The sequence below is a fragment of the Aethalodelphis obliquidens genome, unplaced genomic scaffold (genome assembly GCF_003676395.1).
Source record: "Aethalodelphis obliquidens isolate GAN/ISIS:26980383/991018 unplaced genomic scaffold, ASM367639v1 scaffold3, whole genome shotgun sequence".
In the NCBI taxonomy this organism is placed as follows: Eukaryota; Metazoa; Chordata; class Mammalia; order Artiodactyla; family Delphinidae; genus Aethalodelphis; species Aethalodelphis obliquidens.
In genome coordinates this window covers 26,693,570-26,710,926 of record NW_020837947.1, presented here as the reverse complement: position 1 = coordinate 26,710,926, position 17,357 = coordinate 26,693,570, and the positions used below count along the sequence as shown (strand labels likewise).

The window sequence follows — 17,357 nt, the reverse complement described above, 5'->3', positions numbered from 1 at the left end:
AAAAAAAAAAATCAATAGCCTCAGCTCAACTAACCAATCCTACAGTGGTGGCATGTTCAGGGTCCACGGATTTGTTCACCCTGGCTGTCCCAGTTTATACATAAAGCAACTGGGAAGAAATAAGAGTGGGATCTAGAGCCTCTGATCTTTGTTCTTAAAAAGGTCATGCATTAGGAACCAAAAAATTCCAAGAACATAACCAAGCAGGTCACCAAAAGGGAAACAGGGAAATAATTTACTAGGATTTTGGAAACGCCTCTAGCAAATGTTCAATGACAAAGATTATTCAAGAGACTAAGGGAAATGTACTCTAGGAAGGGACCGAAGGGCAGAAATATCAGGCAATTCTCTGGTTATATAAAGTATAGGGTCCTTCAGGTAAATTGTTCTTCACACATATGACTTGAATATATTTTTAAAAGATATTTAAAGTATCTTTGCTACTTCTCACAAATCATGTCAAAAACCAAGCCCTTGTTATTCCCTGCCTCCTACCCTCTGCCTTAAAATCTGTTCCACCCAGTCTTCCCCATCCATTCAGGCAACTCCGTTCCTCCAGTAGATTAGGCCCAGAGCCTTGGAATTATCCTTGATTTCTCTCCTCCAATCACTCCCCAAATTTGATCCATTAGTAAGTTCTTACAGCCCTACCTTAAAAAACATCACCTCTACCACTACCTTTCTGATCTCCTCTTCCCTGTGACTGCAATATCCTCCTAACCAGTCTCCCTGACCCCACCACTGATCCTCTTCAGTCTATTCTCATCTCGGCAGCCAGAGTGATCCCATTAAATCATAAGTCATGTCACTCCTCGGTGCCAAGGTCTAACAGCCGCCATCCCACTCAGAGCAAAATTCAAGGTCTGTCCATGGCCTACAAGGTAGGTATGGTTTGGCCTTTACCTTGCACCACTTTCCCCCTTAATTACTCTGATAATACTGACTCAGATCATACTGACTGACTTAGTCCATCTCAGAGCCTTTGCAAGTACCTGAAATGTTCTTCCCCCAGATGTCAACACGGGTCTCCCCTTCACTTCCACTGGGTCTCTGCTCAAATGTGACATTAGAGTCCCCTTGATCTATCTAAAACAGCACCTCTATCACGCATTACCGCCCACTCCTTCTTTTTTTTTTTTTTTTTTGCGGTACACGGGCCTCTCACTGTTGTGGCCTCTCCCGTTGCGGAGCACAGGCTCTGGACGCGCAGGCTCAGCGGCCATGGCTCACGGGCCCAGCCGCTCCGCGGCATGTGGGATCTTCCCGGACCGGGGCACGAACCCGTGTCCCCTGCATCGGCAGGTGGACTCTCAACCACTGCGCCACCAGGGAAGCCCCGCCCACTCCTTCTTACTCTGCTTTGTCTGTAGCCCTCATCCCTGACATGTTACATATTTATTATCTCCTCCATTAGGCTGAGGGAAATGGCTAATAACTAGAAAACAGGACTCACTGGTTCAAGGTTTTGGAATCTGAAAGGGTGTGACAGTAGTTATGCTTCAGGAAGACTAAATTTAAAAATGGCACCTAAGAGGGACTAAAAAAAAAAAGTTACTAAATTTACCTTTTACCTCTGAATGAAGAATATACCAAATTATGGCTGTCTGTCAATTACATACAGTATTAACTAAAGAGTTAACTAAACAGACTAAACAGTAGAAAGCATCTTACATAGTATGTTTAACACTGTTTAACTGCCCAGTTTCAAATAATTTGTTGGCTTTCAATACAGGTTCAAACATAAACACTGATTGCTATAACACACACTCTCATCCTACTTGCCAAAAACAAGTTGCCACTCATCACCACGTGGCAGGTAAAGTCCATACTAGTTAGTATTGGCCTATAGTCTCACAATTTTAGAGGTAGCCCCTAAAGACCAAAAATTGACTTAACTGGAACTCTGGTGCTCAATATGGATAGAACAACATTCTTCCATATTCTGCAAGGTAATCTTAAAACTGCTCACAAGGATGATTAACGGAAAGGAGGGCACACAGATTTGCAATACCTTTATTATTTTCTTTTATAATAATAGCCACCTCCAGCACATAGTAAATAAAGCCTTAACTAGTAAGCTGTTTAAGGGATCTTCTACTTATTATTTTTACTTAAATGAAAGATAATTAGGACCACTTGTTTAGAATATATTTCAAATGTATTCGTTTCTTTCTTGCCTTGGCACATTTGACATAATTTAATCTGTCTCTGGTGATTGAATATCTGCAGTTGCCCCCAGGTCCTGACAACACACATCAATCTTAGCTAAATATTACGTTACAGTAGACCATGAAGGAGATTAAACACATGTTCAGTGCAAGTGACTTTTCCAAATAATCCTTGGTTAATCCCTGATAAAAAGCTTTTTTTTTTTTTTTTTTTTTTTTTGGTTGTAATTTGCTTTGTCTTGAAACTCAACTGTAAGATACACATTTCAATTAAACTGCGCGTCTGGTTACTTGAATTCCAATTTATCTACATCTGACTTTTAACAGATCCACTCTAGTTGAACACCTATCTGCCCACTTTTTTGTTTGTTTGTTTGTTTTTTTGCACTACGCGGGCCTCTCACTGTTGTGGCCTCTCCTGCTACGGAGCACAGGCTCCGGACACACAGGCTCAGCGGCCATGGCTCACGGGCCCAGCCGCTCTGCGGCATGTGGGATCTTCCCGGACCAGGGATCCAATCCATGTCCCCTGCATCGGCAGGCAGACTCTCTACCACTGCGCCACCAAGGAAGCCCTATCTGCCCACTTTATTATCATTTGGATCTCAGGAATTCATTTCTATCACAAAAGACCTCCTGAGTCCTATTCTTTTTTTTTTTTTTTTTTTTTTTTTTGTACGCGGGCCTCTCACTGCTGTGGTCTCTCCCGTTGCGGAGAACAGGCTCCGGACGCGCAGGCTCAGCGGCCATGGCTCACGGGCCCAGCCGCTCCGCGGCATGTGCGATCTTCCCGGACAGGGGCACGAACCCATGTCCCCTGCATTGGCAGGCGGACTCTCAACCACTGCGCCACCAGGGAAGCCCTGAGTCCTATTCTTAACAAGACAAATTTAAAATTGATCTTAAAGTATGTTATGTTCATATAAAACTGACAGGTTAAATTTAGTAAAATAAAGGTAATTTAAAAAGTTGTCAGGCTATTTAGCCCAAGATTATATACTGTTAATTTTTAACCATTAGGTCGAACATTTGTCTAAAGTTTTCAGGCTATGTTTCTGCTTTTCTATTGGTCTTTCCTTTCCACCAATGTAATGGTCCTTATTTCTCCAAAAACCATTTTGGTTAACACTCTATCATGGTAAGAGGGAAGAGAAACTCAAACAGACCTGGGTTCAGCTGTGAGCCCTGCTACTAACTAGCTCAGTGACCTTCAAAGTTTCTTGACTTCTCTGAGTAGGTAACACGGGGGTGAAACTGCCTAACTCACAGGGTCGTTGGGAGGATTAGTTGAAAAGATGTTAAGAACACGGCTTGGCATATAGGAGGTGTGCAGCAAATATTCAGCCCTCCTTCTCTCAGCGTTTACGCCCTTCCTCAAGGTCCTGGGCCTCCCACACTCGGAGGTGTAGCTGTGTGTTTGAGTTTGTGGGGAAGGTGTGCTTTGGAGTCCGTTGACCTGGCTCTGCCCCTTAGAAGCTGTGAACCGGCCGCACATCACTTAACCTTTCAGCCTTCATTTCCCCATCTGCAGTGCAGGAAAACACTTTCAGAGTTGTGAAAATTAAATGAGACTGCCAGGTCCACTGCAAGGCTCAATACATGGTGGAAGGTATTTTAGGCTCTCTCCCTATTCCTACACCAATGTGGGAAACCAGGTTTCTAGTTCCTCTGGGCTGTGCTCGCTCATCGCTAACAGGGAAAGCAAACCTGTGTCAAACTGGGGACAGTGCTCCTGGGGAGCAGAGTCTGGCTCTGCTGCTGCTTTCAGAGGTTTTCAGCTCAGGTACAATCGCACCTCCTGGGGGCCTCAGGTTGCGGGACTTATTGGTACAGTTTCCAGGGTACAACCTGGCTTGGGAAGAGGTAATCATCCATCTTTCTGGGGCTTAGAGAGATGACAGTTTTCTGAGATATAATACCTTTCAAGTTACCGTCACATTAAGTAAATGTGAGCCTTAAAAAAAAAAAAAAGAACCCTCAATCATAATAGGAAAATAAAATCTTCTGAGGTTTTTTTTTTTTTTTTTTAAACCAAGTGCAGGGAATTTCACTGTTTGAGAACATAATGAAAAGGGGGAATTTATTCGTTTTAAGATTTAAACATTTAAAAATCTGGAAATCCTAGATAACTAGCAGGTAGGATTACATACACTATTTTTAAATTTACCATTAAAATAATACCATTTCTAAAATGACCCAAGTGACTTTCCAGTATTATTTATTTGAATCTCTTTTCTTTTCATTTTTCAAAAAAGAAAACTAAGCCATATACTATGACGCTCAATAAGTGTTTGCTAGCCTTATAAAACTTTTATTGATCTTCCTGCTAGCTTGAAAGCTTTATTCCATTAGTGTCACATGTAAGTGTATTAAAGACAAGAGGAAGGATGGAGAGAAGCACCCTTGTGGTCTGGGACTCTGCCTCTAAATCACTCTGCAACAAAATATGCAGGCAGCAGACACTTGGAGCTTTCATCCAGTAAAAATTCTGCAGCTCCCGGAAGTGCCACCAAGGTGTCTCTGTAATCCATATCCTCTACCATTCATTGCAGTGTCTTCCCATAAAGGTCATGGGGTTCCCACTGCTTTGTTTCTATTTTTGGCTGGATGGTCCGGTTGAAGAGTCTTCTCTCAACTGATCAAGATAACTGGTCCAACAAATGCTTAATTTAGTAAAATGCTTACTCTTGTAAGATATTTATGACTGCGACCTTAAGGACAACGCTGAGTTTAAACTCACTGAATGATAGGTAGTCTTGACCTCCACAAAAATTATGTACTTCTGTCACCATTATAAAGGGTGGCATGTGGGCTGGGAAACAGCAAAACTTTAGCCCTCAATTCCCAGCTCTGTATGATGGGTCGTACTCTGTGGAATCCAGCCCCACAGGCTACACACATAACTTTGGGGGAGTAAACCAGAAGACAGAACGAGAGGCTGAACTGCACACAACTGTCATGTCTGTAGTTAAAAATGGTTGAATTTTGCAACTTCATCTGTCTCAATCTCATAGTTTCAATCTACCCGTGCAGAACAAAAGTCAACATTGCAGGCCTTGCAAGCGCTGTCTTGCTTTACGTCTTCTTGCTACGATAAATCTTAGCCACAAGTATGACTGTATGCTGAGTCCTGAGCCTTTCTTAGTGAATCACAGAACCTGAATCATAAATAGCGTATTTGAAAATCTGGCCGCAGAATACTGCTCTGGCAATTGAAGAATGTACTGGTTTAAAATCACAACATATAAAGATCACAGAGTAACTCTCAGGTAATTCAGAGTGTTTCACCTAAAATGTTCTGCTTTATGAGATCTGTTTGCTTATTTGCTTGACAGTTAAAATTTATTCTAATATAGCTGCCAGGAGTATTGCAGCATTTAAGTCATAGCTATTAAATGTTTTATCCAATATTATTTATGAAAGTTGCATCAGGATAAGAAGGACATAATGCAATCTCGTAACTTCTAATGACTTTTCTGATTAACCCACATGATGGAGAGCTTTTCAGTTTAAATTCCTCATAATTGTATGTGAAGTTGTATAGGAATGATCAAAGCCCATGGGAGTCAGCATGAGACAAACCTAGGTTTAATTTCCCACTTCACTTCAGTTTTCTTCACATTTATTCAGTCAACACCCTACTCCGCGGAACACCTTGTGCTCAGTACCGGGAAAATAATATTACGTGAACAACGCATCTTTTCTATCGCTTTTTCCTTTTCCAGACCCCTGGGAGCTTTTGATTCCCCCAATAATTTCTCTTCCTTTAGAAACATTCTTCCCTATCATGGCCTGAAGCACAATCTTGACCTCAGTCACTTGCAAATCTGCATTTATAAACAGTCTTCCACCTCTAAGGAATATATGCTCATGTATCTCTGCTATCACTTGAAACTATGTCAAAATCTGAACTAACTGTCCTCACAAAATCAGCCAACTCAGTCTCCTTGTTACTATCAATGGAACCACAATACTCCCAGGCTCAGAAATGTTTTGTGGTGTTTTCAATAAACATTTACAGACACTCCCATGGGCCAGCCACTGTGCCATGCCCTAAGAATATTAAGATTGTAGGACATAGCGTCCACCTGCAAGATGCTCATTATCCTTTGAAGGAGACAATATGCAAATACATGCAGTTACAAAACCAGACCAATTCAGTTTTCAAAAATCAATACACTATAGAGGACTAATAACCAAATAAATGGTATAGTATTACAGGGATTCAGAGGTGGGAGGAGGTGCTACAGGGGGTAGTAGTGATGGGAAACTTCACTGGATAAAGATTTTGAAGAATGGAGCGAATCTGTGTAAGTGGTGGGGAAGCAGAGAACACGCCTGGCTGGGACATGGCATATGCAAAACTACCGAGGCAAAATAAAAACGAGAGAGCATCAGGGGACTGACCAGTCAGAACAGTGGGTTTAGTAAGGCAGGCAGTTGAAAATAAGACAAACAGGCCGAGGTCAATGTGTCCTCCAATTCCATGAGTTTGGACTTTATGATGAAGACAGCCACTTCACTATGCAAACTTACAGGTACTGTGCCATGGCAACGTCTGTAACTAGAGATACTGCAAAACAGTGCCGAGTCTGATTTGCCCCCCTGCACCAGGATAAACCACTTCATGGTATGGCACAACACCTGCCCACATTTAGCCTGGCAGCAATAAGAACCATGAACTATTTATTCAGCACTCTATTGCTCATTTCTTGTTGCAAAAAGAAATGCAATTAAATGAGAACATTTGGTAATAATGTGTATCCGAGTCATACACTGCATCTTCCTTACTCATTCTGTTGACAGAAACAATGCAATTAAGACGTTTTTCTTTGCATTTCACACACTTCAGATAGAACAAAAAGTAATGACTTGGCGGCTACACTAGACTACATTAGAGGCTTGTAAGACCCAGTGTTGCTCATCCAGCAACAACGAAGAGTGACTGAAAGTCACTTTCTGATAACTTCATTTCTTCATAATGAAAAACAAATTATGACAGTGATGGAAAACGATATTCAGCCAAAAAGCAAAGAAATTTGTCCAATACGGAGATAATACAAACCCAATGCAAAGACACTGATTTTCCAAATATAATCCAACATTGTGCCTAGTTATGTGATGTATGGGAACAGAATTCACCAGAAACATCACTCATCTTCAAAACAATAAGGCATGAAGAATGAAACAGATACATGTAGCTGTTTATTAACAGTTCGTCATCTATCAACTTCGTCTTTGATACTTAGCCAGGTGCAGAACTGTGATAAGTTCTACCAGACAGAGGAACTCGAGGGCAGGGATGGTGCCTTCATCTTTACAGCCCCTGTACCTTTAGTGTTTAGCCCACTATCTGGCATACAGGTGACACTGAATAAATGCCTGAAGAAGGAAAGGAGAGAGGAAGAGAGGGTAGATGATGTAGCCCAAACAAACTGTGGCAAAAGCCCAGGAATAAAACGTATTAATGACAAGGTAAGTAAAAAGAAAAGTACACATTCGCCCTTTTTTTTTTTCTATGACAAACTGTTTAATGTTCCATAATGTGCAGCTTCTAAGTGAAAAAGGCCCGTTAAAAATCTACGAGCTGGGCTTCCCTGGTGGCACAGTGGTTGAGAGTCCGCCTGCCGATGCAGGGGACACGGGTTCGTGCCCCGGTCCAGGAAGATCCCACATGCCGCGGAGCGGCTGGGCCCGTGAGCCATGGCCACTGAGCCTGCGCGTCCGGAGCCTGTGCTCCGCAACGGGAGAGGCCACAACAGTGAGAGGCCTGCGTACTGCAAAAAAAAAAAAAAAAAAAATCTACGAGCTGTACATTCTGGTAATGGGGCAGCCAGCCCCCTCCCCGGCCGTCCCTCCGAGAGGCAGGGCAGGGCAGGGTACAGGCGCCGTGAGAACGTGGTCCTGGGTGTGCTCACCAGCAACACACGTGGGTCAGTGCCCAAGGGTCATGGGGGTGGGGGCATGATATTTACACAGGGGAGAACCACGGACACACGTGTGACCGGAAGACATGAGGGGCACAGGTGACAGTGGACCTGGTAGGCCCAATGCTCCCGTGGAGGTATACACAAGAGATGTGAGCTGGACGGGTGGGCACCACGCATGACGGGCTCAGGGCTCCTGTGAGCAGAAGAGGCTGTGGAGCCGGGAGACCTCGTGTGCCAGGGGGAGGGGCAGACGCGAGCCGGCCCCATGGGAACTTGGGTGTGCAAACCAGTGCACAGGGGTGAGAACGCAGATGCTCCAAGGTGAGCGACGAGGGAGAGGACACAGACGTGCGCATTAGACCCACGAGATGGGTCCGTGGAGACACGGGGCCACGGGAATCGCCCGTTTTTCGATGGCTGCTGAGACTGCAGCGAAAAGATGACCAAAAGAATTGTCGGCTCACAGTCACATCACTCCACGTCAGAAAACAAAAGCTAGTTAGTGTCATCTTTGGATGGTTTTGACATTATGTCAGGCAAGACTCAAAATCAAATGACTGTTTTGGCAGCCACGTGTTAGAAAGGTTTGCCCAGTATCACTTATAGTGAGTATCTGGGGAATTCCAGGGTCAGTCTCCAAATACAGAACACTGCCTATACTGCATGGGATAAAGCATGAGACCAGTATAGCCTTTGGCTGGAAACATCAGACAGGCTACAAAACAGGCATTTCACCTTTGAGGGGTCTGTGAACCCCAAATTTTTTATCCAAAGCAACTTAATTTGTTTTGATAATCTGTTTGTTAAAAAGCCAAAAAAAGTCCACCTTAGCTGAAATGAAGAAAAGCATTTCAGAAAAGCACATGTTCCATATATTTTGTGGAAACAACTGGGAATTAATTCTTAAGGTCTTTTGTTTACCACCAAAAGCAGCTTCTTGATTCGTGTCACAAAGTCCTTCTGATACATTTAGCTGACAGGAGTAAACACTACACGCTTTACATTCAACCCAAAAGGCTTTTATTTAAAAGCAAACAAAAAATAAACAAAAGCCTTCCTCCAGCCAGATGGCAACACTATAAAGAGAATAGAAAATGCTGTATTTTCCTCCTGTATTAATATAAACCAGATTAAAAGGCAAAAGCCTCTTCATCCCCATGGGTGACGTACGTTCCTGGCGATTTGTCACCAGTCACAAGGCAAGCTGCTACACAAATGATCTCTGCCCCATAATATGAATAATGTTTATGATCGAGCAAAGTCCAGGTCAAAGTAGAGAAAAGAGGTGAAAACCCTAACCATATTGTTCTCCAGTCTCACTGAGAAATGGTAAATTACAGGTTGTAGTTCATGGTCTAAATTTCAACAGCTGGGTAGGGAGTTTATCAATTAGACCCAATTAGATTCAATTTAATTGAATTCAATTAAATTCAATGTGTAATTAAAAGCAACTGTTTAAATAACTTGGGAAAGAAAAATAATTAGAACTCAACTTTATTATCCTCGCCTTAATTAAAGTAACCAACTGAAAGAAGTTTTTACTTTTAACAGGATTACAACTTGAAAGAAAACTAAAACGGCTAATGCTAGTGTTTTACAACCTGAGTTTTGGCCACAAAACAGAAAAGATTTTGTACTTAAATGCAAAATATAATTATCAAGGCAGTAAATGTACAGTTCTCAGAAAGAATCCCAAATAAGCAGTGGACTTAGTTTTGCAAAGAAACGTGAAAGTAATTTTAATCCTTTGAGTATTAGCTGACTGAATGAGTTTAATCTGTGCTTCACATATACACATGGTTGCAGAATATGAATCATTACTCCCTCCTCCTCGGCAGAAAACGGCAAAATACTTAACTTTAAATTTTCTTATGTTAACGCTGAAAAACTCAGTAGGAATGAGTGGTAAATAATGAAAGATTAAGTTTATTCCAATTCATTTCAGGTAATTATTGAACATTTAGCTTAAAGGTTAAGACGATGGGCCAACCCAGTTTCACCATGCTGTCTTATGCTGCAGTCATTAATCTGTGACCTTATTTGTTTTTCTTCTCTCCTTGGAACATCAGCCTTACCATCTCTCCAGCTATTTAAATCCAATCCATCTTTTTTCTTTCTTTAAAGAAAAATAGCCTTTATTTCTGAGTTTTAGGTTTATAGCAAAGTTAAGCAGAAAGTAGAGAGAGTTCCCATGTACCCTCTGCCTCCACACATGCACACTCCCACCAACAACATCCTGCACTGAGTGGTACATTTGCTTCCCTCGATGAAGCCACACCGACACATCATTATCACCCAAAGTCCATAGTTCACATTTGTGTTCACGTTTGGTGTTGTTTTGGGTTTGGACAAATGTATAATGTCACGTATGCACCATGATAGTGTCATACAGAATCCAGGCCATTTTTCGTAGTCCAGTTCAAGTCTCCTTCTCATGAAATCTTTTCTAGCTATTCGTATCTCCAACATATTCTTTCTTTTACTACACTCCAAGGCTTCCCTGCACTACTTAGCATTTGATTTCATTCTATCGTACATGAGGTTTTTTTTTTCTGTTTGTTTTGTTTTTTTGCGGTACACGGGCCTCTCACTGTTGTGGCCTCTCCCGTTGCGGAGCACAGGCTCAGCGGCCATGGCTCATGGGCCCAGCCGCTCCGCGGCATGTGGGATCCTCCCGGACCGGGGCACGAACCTGCGTCCCCTTCATCGGCAGGCAGACTCTCAACCACTGCGCCACCAGGGAAGTCCCGTACATGAGTTTTGAATGTTTATTTCCAAAAGGTCAAAATACTGATAATCTCATGAGAGGCGAGGCAAAAACTGTGCTTTATAGTAAAAAAAAAAAAAAGGGGGGGTGGAGGGAATGGTTGATGAAATATTTCTCGGTTGGAAATTCATACTGCAAACTTGCATAGGGAAGGCTCTGGGTCAATCCATGCTGGTTGCCCAATAAATACCTATTCTCTGATGCTTCTTTTCTAACAGAACCCCAGTTACCCACAACGCACAGTTCTGGCCAAAACGTTGAAAACTGAAGTTGGTGGTGGGGTTTGTGGGAATGCTCCTCAGAGGAGAAGCAGACACAGGTGGGTTTGTTCCTTCTTGCTCCTTCTCCTCCTGCCTTGAACCTGGATGTGATGTTCAGGGTAGAGCATCTGCCTTGTAACCAGGAGGCAATCACGAGGGAGAGGCTATGGGAATAATAGAGATCTGACCCTGCCATTTTTAAGCTGCTGAACAAGTACTAGCAACGGTTCACTTCCATGTTTGATGTAGGTAAAAAAAAAAAAATTCCTAATTTGTTTAAATCACTTTTTTTTTTCTGGATTCTGTAGTCACCATTAAAAGCCATCCCTAAGCTAATAGAGTTCTCACTAACTACAGAATGAAGTCCAAGTGTCTTAGCTTCCAGGTATCTTCCAAACTTTGGCCCCAGCCCACCCTGCTAGCTTCCGCTCCCTCTATTCCCCAACAATCACCTCTCCCAACCCAGGCAGACATCACTGAGGGCTGAGGGGATGCTCCAAAAGAGCTCTGAAGGTGGGTGAGATTCAGAAGAAGCAGAGGATTTAATTTAGGTGGGGGAATGGGGGATAATAAAACGCTACAAAGGGCAGTGATGAACCAGAAAGGAAAACAAGGCACACAAAACTAGGTGGTGGTTAGACGATAAAAAAATCTCATATGTGTGTCTTAGAGAACGGCTTTTCATTCAAGGCATTCACAAGCAGGCTCGACACTGGGGAGTCTGGACGCACTTTGGATTTCAGCACCGCCTTCATTTGGTACATCATAACTTACTCCAATTTCTTCCAGGAGTCAGAAAGCAAAACAGGGGCTGCTTCATTATATTAAAGCAGATCCGCATTTAGATTTGAAAAACAGCAGGAGGAGCAAAATTAGCAGGAAAAAAAAAAGAGCAAAAGATGCCAGATCAGGGTTTTGCTTGGTTTTTTAAAATAAATTTATTTATTTATTTATTTTTGGCTGCATTGGGTCTTCCTTGCTGCACGTGGGCTTTCTTTAGTTGCAGCGAGGGGGGCTACTCTTTGTTGCGGTGCGCGGGCTTCTCATTGCCGTGGCTTCTCTTGTTGTGGAGCACGGGCTCTAGGCACGCGGGCTTCAGTAGTTGTGGCTCACAGGCTCTAGAGCGCAGGCTCTGTAGTTGTGGCGCACGGGCTTAGTTGCTCTGCGGCATGTGGGATTTCCCGGACCAGGGCTCGAACCTGTGTCCCCTGCATTGGCAGGAGGATTCTTAACCACTGCGCCACCAGGGAAGCCCCCAGATCAGGGTTTTAATAACATCATTTGTGATAGAAATCCATTCCACAGGAATTCAAACAATTTAGAAGCCAGTAGATTTCTGAAAAGAATGTAAAGGGTTCCCCCAGAGCAAACCTGGTCATCTAGAATAGCTCTTGATAATTTCTTAGCCACAATTCTCCTTTTTTCCAATTATCTAGTATCCTAAGGCCCTATATACAACTGCTTATTAACTGCACAGAAGCACTCACAGTTTGGCTACAGGACTAAATTACATTTATAGAATTGCTGAGAGAGAAGGTATCAGAGTAGGTATTAATTGTACACTTGCCTATAATAAGAAATAAAAATAAAAATTTCAATTGATTTATTTTTAAAAATAACATTTATTAGCTTTTCTATACTATACAAAGACTATGAAGATAAAAATTTGAAAGGTCCATAATCCCCTCACTTGAATAACCCATTTATTCTTTTTATCTAAAAAAGAAATGTCTATCATACGGTTAGAAAATTCAAATAGTACATAAAGCTGTAAATTAAGAAGTAAAAGCCCCTTCCAAAAACGTATGTGCATATATATTTGCATTCAACTTATTCAAAACATCAGGATACTTGCTCTTCTGTTCCTTTCTTTTCTCATTTGGTAGACAGATTTATTTATTTATTTGGGCAGGCTGTGCCGTGTCTTAGCTGTGGCATGAGCGATCTTTAGTTGTGGCATGCAGACTCCTTAGTTGTGGTATGCATGCAGGATCTAGTTCCCTGACCAGGGATCGAATCCGGGCCCCCTGCATTGGAAGCGCGGAGTCTTACTCACTCGACCGCCAGGGAAGTCCCTCAAGTTCACTCTTTAATTGCACTGCATTTCGTCATTTCCAATACATGCCTACAGTAATCAAATATCAGTAATCCCCTATCTCACTTTCTCTGTAACTTCAAGTTCTCTGCATCTTCATTGCTGTGTGAGAACACAGCCCTGAGTATAATTTATATTCAACACCAGCACTTGATCCCTTGCCCCAGAGTCGGTGTATTCATCTCTTGCAGTTTAGGTCTCTCTGCTTCTGTCAGCCTGGACTCTACTGAGAAGGCAACCACTCTCAAGGAAGAGGACTATCAAAGCTCCAAGACGACTTTACTTTCCTGGGAGACAGAGGAAAGCCAACAAAGGCAGGAATGGGATCTGCCAGGAGCCACAGTGTTCGGTCTCAATCAGAAGCTTACCAACTAGGTTTGCTCCGTGTGGGTACATCCACCACTTCCCCTCTCAGGTTTGCAAGCCAAATCTGTATTGGTTCAAGCTGTGGCTTCTGCCAGCTCTGATGGGAGACACTGCGGGCTGGGCTGGAATCGAACTGCTTCTCTGGCACCTTCTCCGCATAGGAAACGTAGCAGTGCAGCAAAAGTAGAAGAATACTTCCTGGCCACTTCTGTGCCCACTTCAAAGCCAGAATCATAGGCTGTTAAACGGGGAACTGCTGAGAAGAGCAGAAGGCTGACGACACCTGCAGTGACACAGCACTGACTCGCACCTTGGGAGCTCTGCACAGATGCTGTACTCGGATTCACCCTGCTAGTGACTTTCAGGGGTATGTGGCTTGTGATGTGAAAATACATTCGACTCTATTAGGTAATTAAGACTATCATCCTGGAGTGCAAAAAATGTGACTAAGCTAAGACCTTGGTATGCTTAGAGCAAATGACCAGACTCAGTATCAGACCAAGGAAAGGGACTTGAATCGCAAAGCATCCCTTCAATCTTCTGCAGGAAAGAAAAAGTGAGACTCAGAACATGGTGTTCTGCTCTCTTTATTATCTTTCTACTAGACACGGCATTCTATCTGTTCAATTTCTTTGCAACACTCAAAACATCCCCAAATAGAGGATCTCAAATTTTGGAACCTATCCAATACCTAAAAGTAGTAACGAGCGAGAACAAAAACGAAAGGAAAGGATCCAAATCTGAAAAGAAACAGGCCTTTTACAGAGGACTGCCAACTCACAAAGGCGACTGCGTGGCCGGTGTGACAACCTGACAAACGGTATGAGGCCGGAAAGACTCTTTACAGGACACTGATGACTATTCGGTTTACAGGCTGCAACTTATATGCTTGTTTTCCCACACATATGTTCATTTGAAGGATGCTACCATCCATTTCAAACAAGAGAATCCAATTACAAGTTCTAAATTTGCCTAAGCTTTAAGGTCTTTCGGGGTCACGAAGAGCTAAGCCAAAACTAAGCTGATAAACTGACTCCTTTCTTCGAAGTGCCTTTGGAATGCATCTTATGAGGCCATTTCTTACTTGACAACCTCCATCTGGGAGTTGGGAGCTAGGGTAGCTGGAGAAGCCAGGAGGAGGGTAAATCTGTATAGATAGCTCCTCCTAGAAGAAAGGGAAAAACTCAACAGTTACCAAGTGGAGGTGGGGAGGAATGGAGCTGCCGTTAGCCAGGCTGCTCCCCTTCCATTCCACGGAAGACTGGCCTCGGTACTGGTCATTGGTCACCAGCCACTGGACTTGAATGTCTCCCCACCCTGTTCTTTAACCAAGAACCTGCTTCTAGACCACCAGCTCTGTTTTCAGAATTCCAGTGGAATCACTGTCAGAAAGGAAAATATTTAAAGAAATATCTGAGCTTTCTAGTGAGGTGTGAATAAATCTCAGTGCAGTCTTGGAGTGCCCCCTCAAACCTGCCACTTTGCCTAGATGTGCCAGGGAAAATCTAGGAGGGACAGAGAACCATGATTTCTTTGTGGTTTATACAAATGAAGCACAAGCTCAAGACTTCTGCAAACACTTGTTATTCTACCTCCTTTGTTTTATAGCAGTGAAAACGCTTGGAAAATTTTCAAAAGGGTGTGTGCTTTCTGTAAATAGCGAGGTAGGGAGAGGCTGTGATACTGTTTAGTCTTCATGTAGGCTAAGGAAGGAGAGCAATTATGGATGGGTGACGACAGGGCAGGGAGAAGGGACTGGGAGAGGGAGAAAATCAGCTTTCAAAACAGAATATGAGCAATGTAAGGGTAGATCATTGTACTATTAGAATAGATGTTTAGAAAGTGTTGAATGTATAACTGAGTTTTTTTTTTCATAGAGATTCTATGATAACATTACTAGATAATAGGTTAAATAGGCTTTTGTGGGTTATCAGTTGCACATGGAATATTTTTATAACGTGAATGTGTTCCAGCTTTCAAACAGCCGATTCATAAATAAACTCTGGAACACAACCCATATATCATCAGGAATTGCTACCTTTTTTTTAAGACACTACAGAAGTCTAGCAAATATGTATAAAGCAAAGGTCATAGGTGATCATATTTTAGGACTAGTTGAGAAAGGAAGTTCACTTAATAAGTGTAATTAGCCATTTCAGTTTTTTAAATGTCTGAAACAGTCATTCATATTTTCCTCAATTCATTACCTCTGGATATGCTGTTCAGTTTTCTTTAGGCAAGATTTTTCGGGCAGGCAGGGCTGAACTTGACTTTGTAAACAAATATTCTGTAGCAAAATTATGGCAATTACTAATGCCTGACAAAAACTCCATTTTTCATGTGTCTAAAAGATAAACTCTTTCATCATCTCAGAACACCATGGATAAGCATTTACTCCACCTCAAAGCAGGAACGGGAAAGATGAGTATGGCTGATGCCCATCTCAGTGGGAGTTGTTTTCATACAAGGAAACACTTACCTTCTCTAACTCACCAGACTGATTTTAGAGCATCTTAATCATTAAAAAAAATCACATTAAAGTCATATGTGGGGCTTCCCTGGTGGCGCAGTGGTTGAGAGTCCGCCTGCCAGTGCAGGGGACACGGGTTCGAGCCCTGGTCCAGGAAGATCCCACATGCCGCGGGGCAACTAAACCCGTGCACAACTACTGAGGCTGCGCTCTAGAGCCCACAAGCCACAACCACTGAGCCCACATGCCACAACTACTGAAGCCTGTATGCCTAGAGCCCCTGCTCTGCAACAAGAGAAGCCGTGACAATGAGAAGCCCACACATCGCAACGAAGAGTAGTTCCCACTCGCCGCAACTAGAGAAAGCCCGCATGCAGCAACGAAGACCCAACACAGCCAAAAACAAAAACAAATAAATAAATTTATAAAAATCATATGTGGACGTTGGCCTTCAGAATGATCAAATTAATGTGTGATCACATTAAAAATGAGCATCTAAGTCTTTACACTGAGTAACCAGTCACATACAATTTTTGCTGTATCTATCCTCTATAATAATACATCAGCCTTGGCAATGCGAGCATTGATGACATGATGGTATAACTCCACCATACGTGGAGGTAGGAATAAATACAAATGACATCATTATGTTTCATCTTCATCACCTAGGCTGATTTTTAAATCCTCCATGTGTATGCACCCTGTGCTGGGCTAGGACTAGGTGAGTTAAATGGGTTAAACAGGTGAACTTCTGAGACCTCTTGACTGCCTGAAATTCTACTTGTGTATCTGGTAGAGCAACATCTCTGTAACAAAGAAAAATGTTTTACAATGACATACATCGCTGTCAGAAACACTATTGCCTATGGCAGAAATACTATGGAAGGTACATTCTATTATCTTCAGTTTCAGCAGAGAACTGCCTCCTTGTCCCTTTCCTTCCTTCTCCACTGACTTCCAAGCAGTATGGTCTATGTTGGAGGTGTGGCTGCTTCCAGTCTGAGCGAGACTCCCCATGATGAGAGCCCAATAGTCCCCCTCGGACTCCTTGGTAATTGAACTGGATAAGGTCTGGCACCCACTCATAAGAAGCCTGTACCAGAGAGAGCATCTCAGCACTCTCCCAGTGTTGACAGAGGGTGGACTTCCCTACCTCCATCCTCAGAGCCCTTGGCCCACTCCACAGAGATGCCCAGAAGCCAAATAGCTTTGCTCCTAAGACTTCTGTTTGCGGACACATCACTCCACCCTGGAGGAAAGCCAGCACCATCTCTGTGAGCAGTTCCCTAAAACTCACTGCT

At 42.8% G+C, this 17,357-nt stretch overlaps 1 protein-coding gene across 5 annotated transcripts in view; it reads right to left on the bottom strand.

The window, feature by feature from the left end:
- Window positions 1–17,357, bottom strand: part of MAP7 (microtubule associated protein 7) — a 167,794-nt gene that overhangs the window by 60,718 nt on the left and 89,719 nt on the right. The window lies entirely within an intron of this gene.